The sequence below is a fragment of the Musca autumnalis genome, unplaced genomic scaffold, assembly GCF_047663935.1.
Source record: "Musca autumnalis isolate F117 unplaced genomic scaffold, ASM4766393v1 scaffold_4, whole genome shotgun sequence".
Taxonomy (NCBI): Eukaryota; Metazoa; Arthropoda; class Insecta; order Diptera; family Muscidae; genus Musca; species Musca autumnalis.
Window position 1 is genome coordinate 136,131,927 of NW_027411977.1, and position 22,604 is coordinate 136,154,530.

At 36.3% G+C, this 22,604-nt stretch overlaps 1 protein-coding gene across 3 annotated transcripts in view; it reads left to right on the forward strand.

Moving 5' to 3' along the window:
- The window catches only part of LOC141402536 (uncharacterized), a 301,381-nt gene that overhangs the window by 185,450 nt on the left and 93,327 nt on the right, over nucleotides 1-22,604 (forward strand). For 2 of the 3 annotated variants that reach the window (XM_073984041.1, XM_073984040.1), the window contains one exon: nucleotides 10,763-10,909. The exons of the other annotated variant lie outside the window; for it this stretch is intronic. The gene's annotated coding sequence lies outside the window, so the exon portion shown is untranslated. Of the gene's footprint in view, nucleotides 1-10,762; nucleotides 10,910-22,604 lie in introns of those variants that run through there. 3 annotated transcript variants of the gene reach the window in all.

Genomic DNA, 22,604 nt, shown 5'->3' on the forward strand with positions numbered 1-22,604 from the left:
TTATAGAATCGGACATTAAATGTGAATCCACATTGAACTATCCCAAGAAAAAAAATTGAAGGGGTTCTATGCGATGACGTGATTTCATGTCATCTTTTGCATTGGTTCAAACCAAGTCGTAAAAGATTCAATCTTTTCATAAGCATTTGAGCCCATGCAAAGGAAGTCGTGAACGATCCGATCTTTTCATTAGCATTTAAACCAATGCAAAAGAAGTCGTGAAAGATCCGATCTTTTCATCAGCATTTGAACCCATACTATCGATCCAATTAAGATGATGTTTGTGTTTTTTATTTACACACCTTTATTTTTTCTTTTATTTATCTAAATATGTTTAAAGCTATATGGTTTATTATTAACAATAGGCTTGATGTTGTCGGAGGCTCGAAATCAGGACCAAAGTTGTTAAAACTCTCGTCGTAATGTTCTCTTGCATTTCCTGTATACCATATAAGTACAACTTCTAAACAATTAGTGTTGTACCTAGATCGAAATGTCGTTCAGACTCTCCAATAAAAAGGAAGTCCCAATCGTGGAGCTACAAATAGAATCGGACTGCACTCTTTGGTATTATAAAAGTTCCCTTGTCTGTTCTAAACCTGACAGAATGAAATCAATCAAATCTCGCTTCTCGAAATTTGAACAAAAAGTCCGAAAAGAAAAGGAACAAGAACCTGAAAAGAAAGAAGTAAAGACTTTTGAAAAGAAAATGTTATAACTTAAAAATAAATTAATAACGCATAAATTATATTTTCCTGAAAAAGTCTCTCCTCTCCTTCCGTTACATTTGATTCTCTATAGATCTCTAAAAAGCAAGTCGATTTCTTCCCGAAATCAAAGAGTATAAATTCTCTACTATTTTTTAATACAGCTCAACTCGAAAGAGAATTAATTAATAAGGCAAAAATAAAAAAATATTTTAAGCATGAGCCAGGCTGGGTTTCGAACCTGGGTCCCCGACAAGTGAATGTCAAGGTTGTCGGCGTCTTAGCGTTCTGAGCCACCATCAACTTGTCAAAACTTTAGTAGACATTAATTGATGATCAAAAAATCTTCTGATATCGAAGAGCAATTACTAATGACGCAGGAATAAAACTTACCATAGTATTTGTGAATATTGAAAAATGGGATTACCAAGCAGGACTATAGAAAAAGTTTGGAGTTTCAATTAACTGACATAATTTCGCATATGCATTTATCTAATGAAGTGCGATATATATACTAGTTACCAAGCTTTGCCTTCGTCTGCCACAAAAACAACATCCTAATACCCCTGAAGTTCGGCTTAACCACCCGTGAAACGTAGCGTAATGGTTGGATGCGTGGGACTTCGGTGGACTCCTAATTATACCCTCCACCATATGGAGGGTATAATTAAATTTCTCATTCCATTTGTAACACATCGAAATATTCGTCGAAGACCCTATAAAGTATATATATTATTGATCAGCATAAAATTCTATGTCGATTTGAGCATGTCCGTCTGTCCGTCCGTCCGTCCGTCCGTCAATCCGTCCGTCTGTCTGTCTGTTGAAATCAAGATACAGCTCGCAATTTTAAAGATAGAGAGTCAAAATTTGGTACAGAAGTTTTTATTACTTGCAGGATGGTTGGTATTGAAAATGGGATATATCGGTCCACGTTTTGATATAGCCCCCATAGAACGGTACCTCCCGATTTTCGGTATTTTTAGGGTTTTAGCTTCATTATCCTACCAAAATGGCTGAAATTTGGTACGTAGTCTTCTTTAAGGGTATAAAACATTCCCCCAGAATTTTGTTGGTATCGGTCCACACCTTCATATAGCCCCCATAGAACGGTACCTCCCGATTTTCGGTATTTTGAAGGTTTTAGCTTCATTATCCTACCAAAATGCCTGAAATTTGGTTCGTAGTCTTCTTTAGGGGTATAAAACTTTCCCCCAGAATTTTGTCGGTATCGGTCCACACCTTCATATCGCCCCCATAGAACGGTACCTCCCGATTTTCGGTATTTTTAAGGTTTTAGCTTCATTATCCTACCAAAATGGCTGAAATTTGGTACGTAGTCTTCTTTAGGGGTATAAAACTTTCCCCCAGAATTTTGTCGGTATCGGTTCACACCTTCATATAGCCCCCATAGAACGGTACCTCCCGATTTTCGGTATTTTTAGGGTTTTAGCTTCATTATCCTACCAAAATGGCTGAAATTTGGTACGTAGTCTTCTTTAGGGGTATAAAACTTTCCCCCAGAATTTTGTCGGTATCGGTCCACACCTTCATATCGCCCCCATAGAACGGTACCTCCCGATTTTCGGTATTTTTAAGGTTTTAGCTCCACTATCCTACCAAAATGGCTGAAATTTGGTACGTAGTCTTCTTTAGGGGTATAAAACTTTCCCCCAGAATTTTGTCGGTATCGGTTCACACCTTCATATAGCCCCCATAGAACGGTACCTCCCGATTTTCGGTATTTTTAGGGTTTTAGCTTCATTATCCTACCAAAATGGCTAAAATTTGGTACGTAGTCTTCTTTAGGGGTATAAAACTTTCCCCCAGAATTTTCTTGGTATCGGTCCACACCTTCATATAGCCCCCATAGAACGGTACCTCCCGATTTTCGGTATTTTTAGGGTTTTAGCTTCATTATCCTACCAAAATGGCTGAAATTTGGTACGTAGTCTTCTTTAGGGGTATAAAACTTTCCCCCAGAATTTTGTCGGTATCGGTCCACACCTTTATATAACCCCCATAGAACGGTACCTCCCGATTTTTGGTATTTTGAAGGATTTAGATTTACTATCACACCGAAATGGCTGAAATTTGGTACGTAGTCTTCTTTAGGGGTATAAAACTTTCCCCCAGAATTTTGTCGGTATCGGTTCACACCTTCATATAGCCCCCATAGAACGGTACCTCCCGATTTTCGGTATTTTTAGGGTTTTAGCTTCATTATCCTACCAAAATGGCTAAAATTTGGTACGTAGTCTTCTTTAGGGGTATAAAACTTTCCCCCAGAATTTTGTTGGTATCGGTCCACACCTTCATATAGCCCCCATAGAACGGTACCTCCCGATTTTCGGTATTTTTAGGGTTTTAGCTTCATTATCCTACCAAAATGGCTGAAATTTGGTACGTAGTCTTCTTTAGGGGTATAAAACTTTCCCCCAGAATTTTGTCGGTATCGGTCCACACCTTCATATAACCCCCATAGAACGGTACCTCCCGATTTTCGGTATTTTGAAGGATTTAGATTTACTATCACACCGAAATGGCTGAAATTTGGTACTTAGTCTACGTTGGTGGTATAAAACTTTCCCCCAGAACTTTGTCGGTATCGGTCCATGCCTTCATATAGCCCCCATAGAACGGTACCTCCCGATTTTCGGTATTTTGAACGTTGTGGCCTCAATATTCCACCAAAATGGCTGAAATTTGGTATTTAGACTTCGTTGGGGTACTCAAACTTCCCCTTTAAATTTGTCGGTAAAGGTCCCCTTCATATAGCCCCCATGGAAAGGCACCTCCCGATTTTTCGTATTTTGAAGGTTGTGTCTTCAATATTCCACCAAAATGGCTGAAATTGGGTATTTAGTCTTCAATGTGATATTAAACTGTTCGCCAGAAATATGTCTGTACCGGTCCACGCTTTCATATTGCCCCATTTCTGACTAAAATTCGATATAGCCCCCATAGAACGGTACCTCCCGATTTTCGTAATACTGAAGATTGTGACGTCAATATCCAACCGAAATGGCGAATCAGTATAGGTCCACGTCTTCCTATATCCCCATAGAAGCGTACTTCTTGATTTTTGTTATTTTTTAAGTTTTAGCCACATTCTCTTACCGAAATATAGGAAATTTGGTATTTAGTCTTCTTTGAGCCTAAAAGCTTTCCGTCAGAAATTTGTGGGTATAGATCGACGTTTTGATATAGCCCCCATAGAATGCTGCCTCACATTGTTTTACCGAAATTGCTGAAATTTAGTACTAACCCCCAGTTTTTGTAACATATTTTTGTTCGTTCGTCTATATTCGTAATAATTTAGGCATTCATAGCTCAGCCCCCAGATGGCATACACATCTAATTTTTAGTATACCCGTTCCATATATCGTTAAGGATTCCTCATTTAAAAATCAGCGCTCTACATTTGCGCTAAAGCGTGTAAATCGATCTACAAAATTTGACAGTTCGTGTGAGAAAAATAAAAATTTTTACAAAAACTGGGGGTAAGTCTTCTTCATACACGAATGGAAATTAATTATTCCATTTTACTTCAATACAACTTGTGGTGGAGGGTATAACAAGTTCGGCCCGGCCGAACTTAACGCCGTTCTTACTTGTTTTTTAATGTATCTCTTAGGTCTAACAGCTCAACTCGAAAGAGAATTAATTGCAATTGAGAATAATTCACGAACAAGAAATTCGTAAAGTTGGAGTCTGAACTGGTGTTGGGAAGATAATAATAAAAAACATTGTATGATGAAACAAAATCAAAATGCGACGAGTGGAGGGTGTAAACTCTGTTGCGTTACAGCGACGGTGATAAATTGAATTTTTTATATAATTTTTTTGCTGATTAATTAGTTATATTTATTTCATGTATCCGTTTGAGTTAATAAAGAGTTTTGTTTGCCATGAACAGTATGTAGGGGGTCACGCTCATATCGAAATTCATGAGTGAAAATGACAAAAAGAGGACATGCCAGATCACTCCCATGATTCAACTCATGATTTGTCATCGAACATTTTGCTAGGAGAGTATGATATAACAATGCGTATCTCTTCCAGCAGATCTTTAATTATATTGTTATAAAGAAGGACTTGTTGAGCCTTGTCCAGCCTCCGACGCCTTTGCTAATGTTAGACGGGGGCTGTAAAAAGATAGAAGGATATTTTTGGCTACTGTTCTCATATCGAAATATTGTACAGCATTACAGGGTTGCGTTCCAGTACTATACCACTGTAGACAACTCTATCGTTACGTCCATTAAAAACCTACTCTCACTAATATCTTGTATGCGATTGGTAGGAAAACAATTTCTCTACCAACTGACGTCATGTAGGTGAACTCCTATGCTTTTTATCCATTTTCTCCTATTTCCAAACGATTTTGGCTACACAATAAGTAAATCTGATGTTGCAAAAAGGCTCAGTCGTAAAAAGTGCACTTAAAAGATAGGCTGTTCAGTCGGATTACTGCTGTCTTCAGCTCTGGCTAGTTGGTACACATTTAATACCATATTTTAAGCTTGATTCTGTGACATCTTCGTCATCAATGATACTGGATATGGGCAGCCATATATATACAAAAGGCTTTATGGTTACACTGTGCAACATTTTTAAGGTGATTTTGTGCAAACAATTCAAACTGAGGATTTTTTGAAAGTACAGACCCAAACGACAAGAAACCCTAGTTGGGTTTTGTTGTGTCAGATCCAGCTCGGATTTTATGGCCCCATCTAAACATGGTTGAATATTGAGTTTTTAAAGAAATTCGGAGCTATATCTCTGAAACCAATGCCCATCTTCATCTGACCTCTGAAGTAAATTTGTAGATAAGGACAAGAATAAAATATTTGGAGAAATAATGAACTCGAAAAACTACATTTATTGCCTCAAATTTCAAAATATATGCAAAAATTTCACAATTTTTATACATTTCGCACCATATCTCCAAAACCGTTGGAATGTAATACACAACCCTTCAGAACATATCATTGTTGTAAAATGCCACTATGCCATTGTTTTCAGTACATTTTTCAACGACGATTTAATAAAAATGTCAATAATGTAGTGAAATACGAAATGCGGGAATAAACTATTGGTGTTAACTGTGTTTGAAATACGTGCTGTAAAAGATATGATGCAAAATACGGCTGAAACAACATGAAGTAAGCATTTTAGAGTTTCAGAATGTTCTAAAGAATTGGTGAGAACTTTATTTGGATTTTTGCAAAAGGTTACTTGGTTCAACTCCCAATATGTATAATTTTCTATATTTTATAGATTTTGATGCCATAGATGGAGTTTCTCTTATGTGGTTGTTTCAAAAGATAAGTTCTACTAGTTTAGGGCTACAATATTGCTAAAGACGGCAAAGCCAAATTTCTATTCATTTCTGAGATAAAGGCCTGATAAATGCAAGAAAGTGTAGATTTAGCTCGGTTTAGGTGAGACCATAAAATCCGAACTGGATCTGACAGGACAAAGACCTACTAGGGTTTTTGTAGCCTAAATATGTACTTTCAAAAAATGCATACAAGAAGTTGTTTGAATAGTGTTATGTTACCAAATTTCAATGTCACCTCTACAGTTGGATGTTCCTGTTCACTCTCATGGTGCATTACATGCAGTTTTAATTTTTTCCAAAAAAAAAAATATATATATATAAACTTAAGCTCACGAATGACACACTTGAATGCTCGTAAATACTTAAAAAGAGGCGTTGCAGTCGTTTTTTGGCTGTCCTATTGAAATGCAGAGTTTAAACTGTTTCATTGCAGTGGACAATTATAATCTTTATTATGATTGCAATAAAATGGTATTGCGTGCAACTTAAACAATAACTTAAGACTACACAAAAATACCTGAAGAACTTTAAGTACAGTACACATTGTCAGTTTTGAATGACAATTTTTTGCAATTATCGATAACTGTCCAACCGTCCAGCAACCTGATGACTGACAAATATGAACGGCCACACTAGCAAGCAACAACAAAGCTGTCATTCAAAACTGACAATGTGTACCCAGCTTTACAATTACTTAAAATGACTTAGTTTAAATTTTCGTAATGAAGACCAAAGAAACTAATAATCTCTACCCCATTATTAACCAACGAAGTTGTCTGTACTAAAGGAAAGGGGAAGTAGCAAGTAGGAAAGGATTACCTACAAACTGAGTAGACCCTGTTATTGTTATATTAGTTAAACCTGCCTCTGTTATTGTATTATACATATATTACTATAATAATTAATAATAATTGTTCCACAAACATCCCAGACGGGACAGGGGAGACTTCTCTCATATCAATTAGTGCACCCCGATTCATATTAGCACAATGATATGGGACCTACTGTTTATCGCCGAGTCCGAACGGCGTGTCTTACGACACCACTTTATAGAGAAGTTTTACATGGCTGAAATACTCAGGAAATGTCGCCAACATTACTGAGGGGTATTTTGCCACCGTTGAAAATTTTGATGTTGCCTGGCCGGGGAATCGAACCAACGACCTTCTGCGTGCAAGGCGGGTGTGCATACCATTGCACCACGGTGGCACCCATACATATATTACTATATATATTATATTATTATAACTATATTATTGTTAAAATCTGATCTATACAGCTATATAGAGCCCACAATACCTAAAACCGGTCTATCGGAGCTATATTAAAATCCGATCTCATTTTCACAATATTTGCAGGATTCGTTTTTAACAATGAACAGGTAAATAAATTTCATCGATTGGACCATAATTGCGGCTTTTGGAGAATTGTCGTGAAAATGCACCTTTTGCCCCATACAAATTACAATGGAGACAAAGATCGCCCTGGTGAGACGATATATGAGGTTTTGAAACTAAGTCCATATTTACATTAGACAATTTTCCTTGCGGCACTTGTCAGTTTGAAGGTGAGAGAGGAGAGGCATATGGTAACCCTTTGCCTCTCAACACCCTCTCTCACCAACAAACTAACAATTGCCGCAAGGAAAATTGCCTCATGTAAATATGGACAAATGGAAAAATTTAGGGGGTAGGAGTTCCAAAAAAATATTATTATTTTGGCTATATTATTGACGGTATAGTTGTACCTTTCAATCTGAGAACCCACAATACCTCTTCTATGCGGGGCTATATCAAAACGTGAATCTGTATCGATATAACCATGTCCGTTTGTTGAAATTGTGATACAGCTCGCAATATTTAATATAGAGCTTTATAATTTGGTACAGAAGATTCCACTACTGCTATGATGTTTGGTAATGAATGTCGGTCCACGTTTTAATATAGCCCCCGTAGAATTTTACCTCCCGATTTTCGATATTTTTAAGGTATGGATAATGTGTCTATATCTTAGAGAAATTGCTGATATTTGGTATTTGGTCTTCTGTGAGGGTACAAAACTTTCCGCCAGAAATTTGTCGGTATCGGTCCACGTCTTTAAATAACCTCCCGATTTTCGGTATTCATTCAAACCGAAATGGATGACATTTGGCATTAGGTGTTCGATGGGGGAATAAAACATTCCAGAAATAAATTATCAGTATAGGTCCACATTTTCATATAGCCCCCATAGAAGGGTACCTCCCGATTTTAGATATTTTGAAGTTTGTGAGCTTAATATCCAACCGAAATGGCAGACATTTGACATTTTGTCTTTTATAGGTCTTCAAAAATTTCCCTCAGAAATTTGTCAGTATAGGTCCACGTTTACATATATAGCCCCCCTAAAACGGTATCTCCCGATTTTCGGTATTTTGAAGTTTTTTGCCACATTATCTACCCAGTGTCTTAAATTTGGCATTTAGTATACATTGGGGTTTCCAAACCTTCCCCCATAAATTTGTCAGCATAGGTCCACGTTTTTATGTAATCCCCATAGAACGTAACTCCCGATTTTGAAGGTTTTAGCCACATTATCTTATACAAATGGCCGAAATTTGGTGTTCAGTCTTCTTCGGTATTTCCAAGGCCTTTGCCGCAGCCGGACAGACATATCTGGATCGACTCTAAATTGTTTATTATTTATTTGTCTACTTATATATGTCTACTTATTTTTTATATTTTATTTCTTTGTTTCCTTTTTTGTAAACATTTTGGCGAAAGAACAAAGGTTATTTTGGTAAGAATCGGTTTAGACTTGGATATGGCTCCCATTCATATTTTCGCCCAATTTGAGGTAATTGATGCACCAAACACGCAAATTCTCTCCAATTTTGATACAGTTTTGAAAATGTCACCGAATTCGAACTAAAAAAAGTTGGGCCATTTAAATTGAGGTGGGTTAAGTTTTGGATATAACTCTCAAATATTTTTCGCCCGATTTTATGTGTTTCACTCACTAAACCCAAAATTGACATTTTATGAAATTTGGAAAAGTTTTACGCAATTTGGTCTAGAATAAATTTCGCAAAATTATATTGATATTGTGGTGGTTTAGGGTATCATATCGCTCATTTACTAAAAAATAACACATCTCAAAAAATTTAGTTTCGAAAAAAACGCGTTTTAAGTTGCCGAAAAAAATTTGACTTCCCAAATTATAAATATTATTACACAACCTTTGTAAAGGTCTAGCCAGATATCAGTGCCAAATTTCTGTGCAAGATCAAGCATGATTTGAAGTGTTTAGTGCTTAATAAAAAAACATATTTGTTGATTTATGCCAAACTCTTGGAAAATAAGCTGTAACTCGTTGAGTTTTAGAGGTATCAACATGAAAAGTTCACACAGATAAAGTAGAAGTCGTAGAAAAAAATAGAAACTGCTAACTCAAAAACCACAATGAGGGATATAGTCGGCCCCGCCCAACTATAATCCTATCCTTACTGCTTTTGATCATATCAAAGTGCCATTCAGCCTTATGGGTTAGGGTATAAAAAAATCGCCTTTCAATGAACCAAAAATCACATCCTACAAGACACTGCACGGCACCGAGCACCGTGTGGATCAGAACAATTACACTTTCTGTTCTTTCTTAAGGATACATCTCCTAAGTGTTGCTACTAATTGCACGCTAGCCCTAGTGCCTCCTGGTCGTACTTTCTGGCTTCCATAATGGTGGTCTATAGTATCCAAGTACTAATTTCTCGACTATTTGCATTACATTGATTTGTAATTGGAAATATGAGTGATTTTAGATAGCAATTGGGTGAGTTGAATGGAGTATGCTCTATCTGTCTGTTGCGATGATAACTTCTGATTGTAATGCTAACTTCCGTGTTATGAAATTTGTTACGCGAAAAGAGAATGCATCCGTCACAGACGTTAGGTGTCTTCCATGTACCACACCATTTTTAATTTGATTTCTTGCAATGTGAAGGTATCATCAAACTAAGTGTTTTATAAATTTTAAGCGGAAAATTGCATTTTCGATGCAGTTTCTGAAAATTGGAGTTTTTTGTTTCACGACCTAAGCTGCTGCTCTGTCCCAGCTGAATGCTACCAAACATGCTGAACTTTTATAATAAATGGCTTTTTCAACAAATTACTTTTTAAATGTACGGTAGGCAGTCATTTTGTCGCTGTCCAAAAATACATAATCACACACATACTTATATAAAAACTGACACACACATGGACATGTGGCATAGGAACTACAAAAGTTTTGACGACATTTTTTTTACTTTTCTCTGCGTACGTATGTACATGTGCCTAGGTTGTGTGGGTTTCAATATGTTTCCTCTTTATGCATTCTCAGATTGCTCAATGTGCAAATTTAACATTAAATATTAGCTATGAAATGTTTTATGACTTTTCCACTTGGCATTTACGTGTTTAACCGAAATAATTCAACACAGCACAAAAGAAGCGAAAACGGAGCAATGTCGTATCAACTTATTTCTGGTGTCATGGTTTGCAGTTGCAATTTACAATTTGCAACAGTAATGTAAAACAGATGTAAAACTTATCCCCAAGCCCCCCACCATATTTGTGTGTATAAACCTAACAACACCTAGTATAGCTGTAAATTAGTTATATAATTAGTAAAAAGTTGCCATTGTAATTAATTTTGAATTCAATTGTTGTTATCTGCTGGTCTTACATTGTAGGAGGTACTCATAGATTTGGATGTAGCTGTTACAAATCTCCAAAAGGAACTACGACGAAGACCACGCGGACGACAAGGATAATAAAAACACACAATAAAAACAACGACAACTAAACCCTTAGAAAACTATTAAAATTTCCAACAAATGGTAAGTAAATGTTACAAGTGGTGCTCTTTTGTCTAGAAATTAAGATTCAAAGCCAATGCGCTGTAAATTGTCAGTTATGCATTTGGCAAAAGCCACAAAAAGAGAGGAAGAAACAGCCATGCATACACAAGAGACAAACGAAATATTCTTATACATATACTAAACCCAGTCAGATACTGTAATTGTCTTCGTTACTTTACGATGACAACGAAAAAAGGAACGAAACGACCAGTTCCATCTATGGCTCACTGGGGTTTTATGCAAATGTTTGTCCCCTTTACTGCTATTACTTTTATGGTCAGCATCGACAGGAAACGGAAACATTTAAACACAGTGCTGACTCACACACACACATATATAAGCTCTCAGACACAGCAAGACACTCGGTCAAGACGACATAAAGCGTTGAAAAGTAAAATCATTTCTAGCTGTCATCGCGAGAACATTTGTGCAATTGTCGACAAAAAGAGATAGACATCAAAGTGATTGCAGTTACAGTGGCTTATGGCCAACAACTTAACTATACACTCAATGTGGCCATCAAAAGGGTATTATGTTGCTCAAACCAAATGTCTAACTGAAATGTTGTAAGACGTACACATGATTGAAAATGGAAGATTTTTTTTTTTTGAAAAGGTCCAAATGATACAATTCTTGGAATGGAAACATAATTATTATTAAACTAGCAGACCCCGGTCCGCGTTGCTGGCCCGTCATAGTGAGTTTTAATGAAAACTTTTTATGGACTTAATGATTGACAATTCAAAAATAGGTATTTTCTACCCCACTTTTTCGGTCCATTGTCAAACCGAGGAGGATTTTAAATTTATCAACAGATTTTGTCTGTAACCTTCCTTTTCTCTTACGGATATTTCGGCCATTGATACCGTTTAGGATTTATTATCGTCCATGCCCCCTGTATTAATCGTAAAGCGATCTAATTATAAAAGTTAAAAAAATGGTTAAGTCGAATTTTCCCGCTTATTGAGACTCGCCATTTAAGGAAATTTGTACATATATCGTTTTTTCTTGATCGAGAAAAAGAAAAACTCTCTCGATCAAGTTTAGCAAACATAACGATTATAAAACAATAGGCATTTTGGACCAGGAACATTCCTGAACATTTTCTGAAAATTGAATGAAATTAGGTTCAGAAGCTTTGGAAAAAATAATGCATTGAAAAGAGTGGGTGTGTTCATCAGTTTTCAAGATATAACATATTTAAAAAAAGTGGACGTGTCTGGTATTTTGGCTCGAAATATGTACCTAGAGTACACACAACCCCATTGACTCCCAGAATTGAAACCTATATAATCATAAGTTTGGCTTATACATACATATAGCGTTTAAAAGAAAGGCAGTGAGGAAGCTACCCCATCTCCTCCAAAACTCATAAAATATACATAACAACGGCAAACATTGAGTTTTTGTTGCAAATTTGATGTAGATCGGGTCTTCAGCACCCAAATAAGTACCTATATTGTAAATTAATCCGTAAGTTTTTAAACAGTTACTTGCGTAATTTTTGCAAATATAGCGGTTTTTTTTCAAAAATATTGCATAGGGGATGTACTCTGCCCACTCTTGAATTCAATAAAATATGTAGTCAGCTTTCTGGGCCGTCCCTGTACATTCCCTGACAATTTCAGGAAAATCGGTTCAGTAGATTTGTAGATGTAACATATTTCAAAATATGGGCGTGTTCAAGTTTTTGGGTTCTAAATAAGTAGGTAAGGTCAGAGACACAACCACAATTGTCTAGCAAATTTATTTTCAAACCGATACATTCGTTATTATTGTAAATATAACACTTTTAAAAAATAGGGTATAGGGGAAGTTCCCCGCCTACTCCAAAATTCAACTAACTTTTCAACCTATTTTAACCGGGGCCATCCCTGTACATTTTATGCCAATTTCAGGAAAATCGGTTCAGTGGAATTGTCAATTTCAGGAAAATCGGTTCAGTAGTATTTGTAGAAAATTTTAAAATTGAAAAAGATGGGCGTGGTTCTTTGCATAAAAACCTAAGTTGGGTTATGGCGAACATTTCAAAAAAAGAATTATCAAATTTCAGATGGAAAGTTTTATACCCTTAACGAAGACTAAATACCAAATTTTAGCCATTTCGGTGGCATATTGATGCCACAACCTTCAAAATACCGCAACATATACCGCCAAATTTCAGGTGAAAATGTGTATACTCCCAACGAAGACCAGATACCAAATTCCAGCCATTTTGGTGGGATATTGAGGACACAACCTTAAAAATTCCGAAAATCGGGAGGTACCGTTCTATGAGGGTTATATAAAGACGTGGAGGAAGTTTTATACTCCCAACGAAGACTAAATACCAAATTTCAGCTCTCTTGGGGTAATAATAAGGCCACCACCTTTCTGTGGAAGCTATATGAAGGCGTGAACCTATACTGACAAATTTCAGACGGAAAGTTGAATACCCTTAACGAAGACTAAATACTAAATTTTAGGCATTTTCGACTTATGCTGATCAAGAATATATATACTTTATAGGGTCTCCAACGAATATTTCGATGACAAATTTAATTACACCCTCCGTATTATGGGGAGGGTATAAAGACTATCACTGTCCACGTGAGAACTACCTGCTTCAAAAAATTGAAAATGATCCGAGACTTGTCCTTAAACTGCACTTTGCAAAAAGTAAAAAAAAAAAATATTATATTTGTGTAAACATGGAGTATCTTTAGTAATAAATCCAAACGATAAGCCTACAGTTTTTGTATTGCACTTAAGCGACATGTTTACCCTTTTAAGGGAGGCACCCGAAGATCTTGTCTGATGTAGACCTTATTGAAACTTTACATTTATATTTGTACCAAATTTAACTATGTTCAAAGATTCAGCCAAATATAGGCCGCGAGGACAACAAGATGCAAAAGTAATTTGTATGGGAGATACCCAAAGGGTTGGACCGATATAGTCCATATTCGAACCTAACCTGTAATATTTCTGAAAGAAATACTACGATGTGCAATTATTGATCAAATCGGCTACTACCATCCAGAGTTATCGTGCACCATTTTTTAACATTTTTGAGGGGTGGTTCCCCAAAGAGTGGATCGATATGGCCCTACTCCAAATTTGATCTAAGGTTGGATAAAATATTACGATGTGAAAAGTTTGAACCTAACCGGATGGATAGTGCTAATTCGACTACAACGTGTCTGAAACGTATTTCGTCCAAACATACTTGGGCTACTCTGTGCGACACGAAAAAAGTAACCATATTCGGACACCGCTGCGTAATGGAAGATCCAGAAAGGAGACATGTGTCCCGTCGTTTTCCCAATCACTTGGCCTTGAGGGTTTGAGGCCTTGATGTCAAATGGGGATCATTTTGTTGGGCTCATATCTTCGAAATCGTTAAAAAAAATTTATTTACTCTCGAAGGCAAAGTTTTAGTTCTCATCATAAATATTGTCAGCTCATAAATTCCATCTAACTCGGGTTTTGGTGTATAGATATCAAACCATTAAAAATTCGAGAATAAAATGCGTCAAACATCTTATTTTGGTAGGATATTGCGGCTTAAACCGAATATAATATCGGGCAGTACCGTCCTATGGGGGCTATGTTAATATGCACCGACAAATTTCTGGGGACATTGAATTTAGTTAGCAATGAAAAGCTTTCAGGAGTTCACTCCATTTTCGTTCCTGGCCGTGCTTTTCTTAGAAGAGTTTTTGGTCGTTCTTGGAAGAGTTTTTGGTCGTTGTGGGCTTTTGATTAGATAGATGTCTCTATAATTTTCAGGCGATTAGTTGCTTAAAACATTTTTTTCCACGAATTTCCCTAAAAAGAGAAGGGAAATCTTCTCTCATACAGCCTCTCATGCAGCCCTATTCTATATTTTGCTCAATAAAATAGAACCTGTTTTTTATTGCCGTGTCCGAAAATCGTTTCTAAAAACACTACTTGTAGAGATGTTTGGTTTGACTGAAAACTACTTTGGAAATGTGAGCCAAAATTACACTGAGAATTTTTGGAGTCGAAAACTTAAAAACTCGTCGAACCCAATCTCGAACACATGGTCACGTCATATTTCCTATACAGAATGTATTTTTGGTCTGTTCAACTGTATTAGCGATTGGAACATATACGTAAAACGAGAATTTTTTATTGTTTTACATTAAAAGTACTTTATGAATGTTCCAATTTTCATATTTTAGTAAGTAATCTGTGCATATTTCACTATTTTTAACATTTTCAAAGCCCATTTTGAAATTGTCTTAAACGACTGTCGGTATCCGCTTTTGTGCAAAAAATACTAGCTTCTTCATTGTTTTTATTCACCTTCAAAAGTGTTCGGTTATAAAAAAGTTGTTAATTCTCTATGACGGACATTAAATGCAATTTATGTGAATTTTTTCTTTATTGCATTGCCGACCGACGAACCAACAAAAGCATGCCACCTCATCGTCATCTGTCATTTAACATGCAAATGTCCTTAAGCGTTCACAAAAGAACATTTTATAATGACTGTCTGGATTTAAATATGACCGCCAAACGATTTGATTGTGTCATGCTGGCAATTAAATGTCAAACTAACAAACGTTAGGTAAATTTAAACTGTTTTCTGTAGGTATTTTACAAGTGATTATATTTCCGGCTTGCGTTTTCAACATTGAGTTCATAAGAAAAGCTTAGGAATTCTTTCAATGGATATGTCGAAAAATTATTGGCAGTCCATGGTATTGGGAAGTAAAAGAAGAAGAAAAATATACATATTTAACTATAACAAAATTTATTTTTGCTAGTTTGTACAGGTTAAAAATTTGGAAATCTTCAAAATGTTTGCTCCTAACTCCGCTTTATGGCTACACATCAGATAATTTTGACATTTTAGCAGCATTTAATGGTGTTTATTACAATGGTTTAGTAGTTACCATACTTACCTACGTATGTACAATCATACTAATACACTGTCAAATTTTTCGTGTTCTCTCTTCTTGGTCGGCTCATAAAATCACATATGTATGACTGTTGAGCTGAATAACCACCAGCGGAACGATCGTAGCATATTGGTTGGGTGTAGAGGACTTCGATATATATCACCTTTTCAATACAAACTCCTTAGGTCATGATAGCAAAATTAATTCAATAAGTTTTTTCCTTTTTTCCCCGTCAAGAAGATCGTCCAAACGGCGCACAGTGCTGTCGCTTCCAAAAAAAATGGACAAAAATAGAAGGCATTGACCTAGGTTGATGAATGTTTGCATTAGTACTTATTAGTACAGGAATGAAAAATTTCAACTTTGGTCCATATCGGTTCAGATTAGGATATAGCCCCCATACATATCTTTCCCCGATTTTGCTATAACTCGGTCAATTTTAATCGAATAGTCTTCAATCGGTGAAACTACACAGGGACCTAAGAAAATATCACTAATTAAATTTAAAGGCTGTTCGATTAAAATGCCCGAGTTAATGCAAAATCGGGAAAGATATATATGGGGGCTATATCCAAATCTGAATCGATTGTTTTTAAGTCATTGTAGCTAATCAGGGCCTAAGAAAATAACACATATTAATTAAATTTAAAGGCTATTCGATCAAAATTGAACGAGTTGTAGCAAAATCGGGAAAAGATATATATGGGGGCTATATCCAAATCTGAATATCCAAATCCGATATATCTCAGAAGGTTGCAGGGATGGGCAGAATGTTTTTACACATTTCGATTCGGAAGAGGTGTGCAATTAGAGGAAAGTAAGAGCCAAGGTGGTATTCAAAAGATATACTCTACGAAATATTAAGAACAAGGCATATTTATATAAGGTATATGTATGAATTACAACAACTAACAAATTTACAAAAACAACATTGTTGATATTGAAAATTAAATATCAAATAAAATATTAAATAATAGGGTCGTTCTAAAAACCCATAAATACATTTTGAAAGCATTCTGAACTGTCGTAGGTCATTGTTATTGCACGTTTAGTATGAAAAGAAGTATTCTATGGTAGCAAATTTCGAAGTTCCAACTTTCATGAGTAGACCCTATTACATTTTGAAACCCAAATTTACAAAAAAATAAAAGTACAGCTGATTGTCACTTCCACCTTATATAAATGTGCCTTGATTAAGAATTTATATTTTTTTATCAAATTTAAATTTTTAATTTTTGATAACGGTACTTTGCCAGGTCCAGTTGATGTCAACTTATTCTACTAAAATTTTATATTTATAGCCCACCCATCAAATCCCAATCCCAAACTTTTAATATTATCAAAAAAAATTTCAGAAATAATTAGACTACCAATTTTCATATGATTATTGCTTTAGATTACCTGGGAAATATTTTTCCTATTTAAAGAGTTATAACTTTGTTGTTTATATCGTCAAAATTCTTTCAGATTCGTTGTATCTAATACGTTTACGGTAAGAAAGAAATGTAAAAATATAAAAAAGTTAACGTCACATTTTTCGATTTTTGTCCACTGCGGCAACACTGTGCGGCGGTGCATTACTTGCCACAGAGCGACCTAATGCTTTGTAAAATCTTAACGGAGTTCATTTTCCGTCGATTAGCGACTTGAGGACCTGTTCCTACTTCTCATCCTATTAAGAAAAGCGATTTATAAAAGCTGTTGAATTATACACATAATATCCTAAAGTAGGTGGCTGTCGGAATCAGACACTCTGGACCAATAAATCCAGGGGAGCCTCATTTATATTCTCCACCATAAATTATATTGAAGCCACATTTCAGCCATTTCGGTTAGAAGATGTGGCTTAAACTTAAATATACCGATGTACCGTTCTATGGAGGATATAAAAAAATGTAGGCCTATACCTACAATTCTTTCAAAAATATTTATAATCTCAACGGATACAAAATATCAAATTTTTACCATATGTCATATGGCAACATACACTTCTAACGACAATTTTCTGCCGAAATCTTCTGTACCCCTAATAAAGAGTAAATACCAAATTAAACTATTTCGATTGGATAATGTAGGTAAATCCTTAAAAATAAAAGCCCAGATTAAGAATGTACCGTTTTGTGGGGGACTATATCAAAACGTGGTCTTGCACCGACCATCATCTGCACGAATGTTTAGTACACCCAATAAAGACTGAGTACCAAATTTTATCCGTTTCGCTTGGATAATGGATCAACTCTTCAAAATACCGAAAACTTTGAGGTACCGTTCTATGGAGGATATCGAAATGTGGTCATGTACCGAACATGTGGGAATGTTTTATACCCACAACGAAAACCAAATACCAAATTCCAGCCATTTCGGTGGTGTAATGATTCTGAGACCTTAAAAATGGCAAAAATCCGGCAGTATCGTTATGACTTTTGGACGAATATCGTTATACTGACTTAGAATTTTTTGCTGAGATTTTATAGGGTCTCTATGGAATATTCCGATGTGCTAAATAGGGATTATTTACAAACTTTATACACGCTCCAACTTATGGTAGGAGATATAGAAAACGGGAACTATCCTCTATGTTCTCGAATAGCTTTACAAGGTTACGGCTTAGAATGCTTTGGATAGACTAGTTGGAAACTGCTTCTAATCTTGGGTAGAAAAGAACAACAAAAATATTCGAGTATTGAACATAAAAAAATTGTTAAGTTCGGGCGGGCCGAAAAATATTGCAGACAAAAATGGAATAATTAGGCTGTAACAAAACAATTGACAATTTTAAGTGGAGAAGTGTGGTGACATCTAGGAACCTCAACTAGAAAATTACAGCTATTTTGGTCAAAAGGTAGCTAAAATCCTCAAAATACCGAAAATCGGAAGGTATCTTTATATGGGGGCTATACAAAAACATGGACCTATGACAATTTTTGGTGGAAAAGTTTTGGGAGCATTGGGTATCTCAAATGTCAAATCACAGGTAGTTCGGTAGACAAATGTAGCTAAAATCCTCAAAATTGCGAAAATCGAGAAATACTTATATATGAGGGCTATAGCAAAACAAGAATCTATGTTGACAACTTTAGTGAAGAAGTGTTGTGACGGCTTGAAACCTCAAATGGCTACTTGTGGCTAGATTGGTTCAACATTGTAGGTGAAATTCTAAAAGTACCAGAAATCGGATGATGCCTTTCTAAGGAGGGTTGACCAAAACATGGAACTATGTTGACAATTTTTGGTGGAGAAATATTGTGAGCACTGGGAATCTTAAATATCAAATTACAGGTAGTTCGGTGAAAATGTACCTAAAATCTTTGAAATACAAAAAATTGGGAGGTATCCTTGTATGGGGGCTATACCAAACAGTTAAGGTTTTGTAAGCACTGGGAATCTCAAATGTCAAACTACAGGTAGTTTGCTCAAAGATCAGAAGTTGCCTTTAGATGGGGGCTATACAAAAAATGCAGATACAATCCTCAAAATACCAATAATTGGAAGTTATCGTTGTAGGGGGCTATACCAAAACGTGGTCCGCTATAGGCCATCTTCGAATTTGGCTTGCCTTTGGAAAGAAGACACTCGGGTGCAAAAATATAGCGTTCTAGCTCAATTATTGTGGACGTGATTACAACAGACGGACAGACAGACAACTCTACCATGGTGTAAGGTATAAAGAAACTGGAGGGTAATCACCATAGACTAATAAATTTATAGACGAAGAAATACTCAATGTTGCCGCTGTCAAGTTACTCAAATCCGAAAACTCAAAACAGTTCGAAGACGTTTTTTGGGGTAAATGACAATATTTTCTTGGATATTTTTGTCTGAGGACATGTAGCCTTTTGCCAGAACAAAATATTTATTAACTTGTGTTTTTTGACATTTTATTTTGAGTTTCTTTTTCAGCACACTCAATTCGAACATACTCGGTGAGAGCATTCCGTCGTATATGTTTTCATTAGTCTATGGTAATCACATCTATGCTCTCGAACAGCTTGGCACAGTTGGCGGATTCGGAAGACTTCGATTGGCACCTGGTAAACTACAGCTTGTAACGCCCAAAAGTCTCATAGTTCGTTTTTGGGGTTCATCATTTAATCTTCATCATAATTTACACTATTCATCGTATTATCTATTGCATAAAATTATCATGAATATTAAATTATCATGTTTTCGTATATGAATGATTTAATTGCATTCAAGTTTAACGGCCACAACAAAACTCCTAGTGGTAGAGTTATAAATTAAATACGTATGTCAAATAAGCAGAGTCCCTAGCGGTACATAGTGGTACTGGAGTGATGTTTGCATGTTCCTGTCAGGCGGTGACAGTTCAAGTGATCACCGTCGATTGACAGTTGACCGGGCGAAATCGTATAAAAGGAGGTGCCTTTAACATACTCGGGGCAGTCGTCTGTTGACGAATGTCATGGTACAATAAGAAAGGTAGATGCATCGGCGAATTGCTACAACAAAGCAACTTTTTTTGTAATGTAAACTGTTAACATTTTCGCAAATGGTCTCTTGTTGTCTCTTTTTATCGCTTGTGTTTGCCTATAAAGTGTAGACAGGCTATCTCTTACTTACCGAATCATATGGTTTTTTGTTTTGATTTTTCATGGCGAATTCATAGTTTTTTGACGTTTTAGATTCGATCAGCTGGGCTGAGGCATCTACCTTTCTAATTGTACCATGACGAATGTCGAGGTAAAGTGGTTGGTTAGAAGAAACGGTGCGCAACCTTGGTTGAATTGAGTCGAAGTATTCTAAACAATATTCCTTGGCTCGTAGTGGGGACTGAACCACGGCGATGGGTGGGTGTGTAGCAATTCACACTATTCTCTAGCTGTGCGACGCGTCTGAACCACGGCGACGGGTGGGTGTATACCATTGATGCTCGCGCCTTTACGCTACCGTAAATGCAAGATTCCCTTAAGTGTTGTTAGTCCAACAACACATCGAAGTTTGTTGTAATATTTGAATTAATTCATCTTAGAATTTTTTTCGAATTACAATTATGTTTAACAATGTTTACATTTTTAATGATAACTCATGAAAAACCAAAATATAGACTTCTCTTAAATACCATTGTGAGCAGCCCTGGTGTATACCAATATACACTATTCTCTAGCTATGCGACTCGACTGAACTACAGCGACGGGTGGGTGTGTAGCAATACACACTATTCTCTAGCTGTGCGACGCGACTGAACCACGGCGACGCACACTGGTCGAAACCACTGATTTAGCGGCGCTAAAGTCAAAAAATAGAACTATAAAATTGTGAAATATTTTCCATTGTATCGATTAGAGACACTTTGCAGGCAAAGATTTTGTTTTTTCATTTTTGTTGTTGTAAATATTCACTCAGTTATTCACTATCAAATACAAGAGTTTTTGTTGCAACAGATTTTAAAAAATTTTTGCAAAAAAATTAGCTTCATATTTGTTTAAGTATTGAATAAATTCGTAATAAAACTGGACAAGGTTTATGTCTAATTAATAGCAGAGGGTGTGATTTAAATTATAAAAATTAGTTTGGGGTCTGGAGGTACTTAGTTATGTAGCAATAAATTTTCAAAAAATTCAATTTTTTTAGTGTTTTATGGGTTGTACGCGCTTGTTCCATAGAGTGCATCTTGTAAACTCAGCCGAACTTAGGTTCGATTATTTTTTGGGGAATGAAATTGGACTCTCTGTATACGGAATAACCATATTAGGGCTGCAAATATTTGCAAATCTTTTGATGACTGCATTTTTAAAATAAGGGATTTTGCATGAAATTCATTCAAATTTAGCTGTGCATTTGTATGGGAGCTAAATCAAAATATGGACCTACTTTGAGAAATGTTTGCCAGGAGGAGTTCTACCCCCGGAGATACTATAATACAATATTATAGCTAAATATGTTATTAAATATGGGATAACAAGTAAAAATTCAACGAATCGGGGGTACCATAAAGGGGGCTACATCGAAACATAAATCCGTGTTGAAAATGTTTTGTAAGAAGATTTTATACGCAGTGAGAACACGGAATGCAAAATTACAGCCAAGTTGGTTTAAAAATGTGGTCTTGATATTCAAAATACCTTAAATTGTGAGGTACGGTTACATGGGGGCTACATCAAAACGTGCACCTATGTCCATAATTTTTGGTGAACATATTTTGTGACCACTAGGAACCCTAAGTACCAAATTACAGGTAATTTGCTACGAAATTGTGGTTTAAATCCTCAAAATACCGAAAATCTTAAGGTACAGTTATATGGGGGCTATACCAAACCATCAGCCGATATTGTTCATATTTGGCCCATTATTACCCACAGGTACAAGCTGAGTTTGTGCCAAATTTCAGTGACGTATCTCAATTCGTTTGCATGTTATTAATTTCGCGCCGCTAGATCAGTGCTTTCGACCACAGTGCGACGGGTGTGTATATGTACACTATTCTCTAGCTGTGTTGACGCTACTGTACTACGGCGACGGGTGGGTGTATAGCAATATGCACTATTCTCTAGCTGTGCGACGCGACTGAACCACGACGACGGGTGGGTGTATAGCGATATACACTATTCTCTAGCTGTGCGGCGCGACTGAACCACGGCGACGGGTGGGTGTATAGCAATATACACTATTCTCTAGCTGTGCGGACGGAATACTAGACTGAACGTGGATACTCATAGGGACGCCGTCTTGTCAAACCGCTGCCACAATTATTCGTCGATATTCATCGGGCTGCCGCTGCCACCATTCTTCGTCGATATTCATCG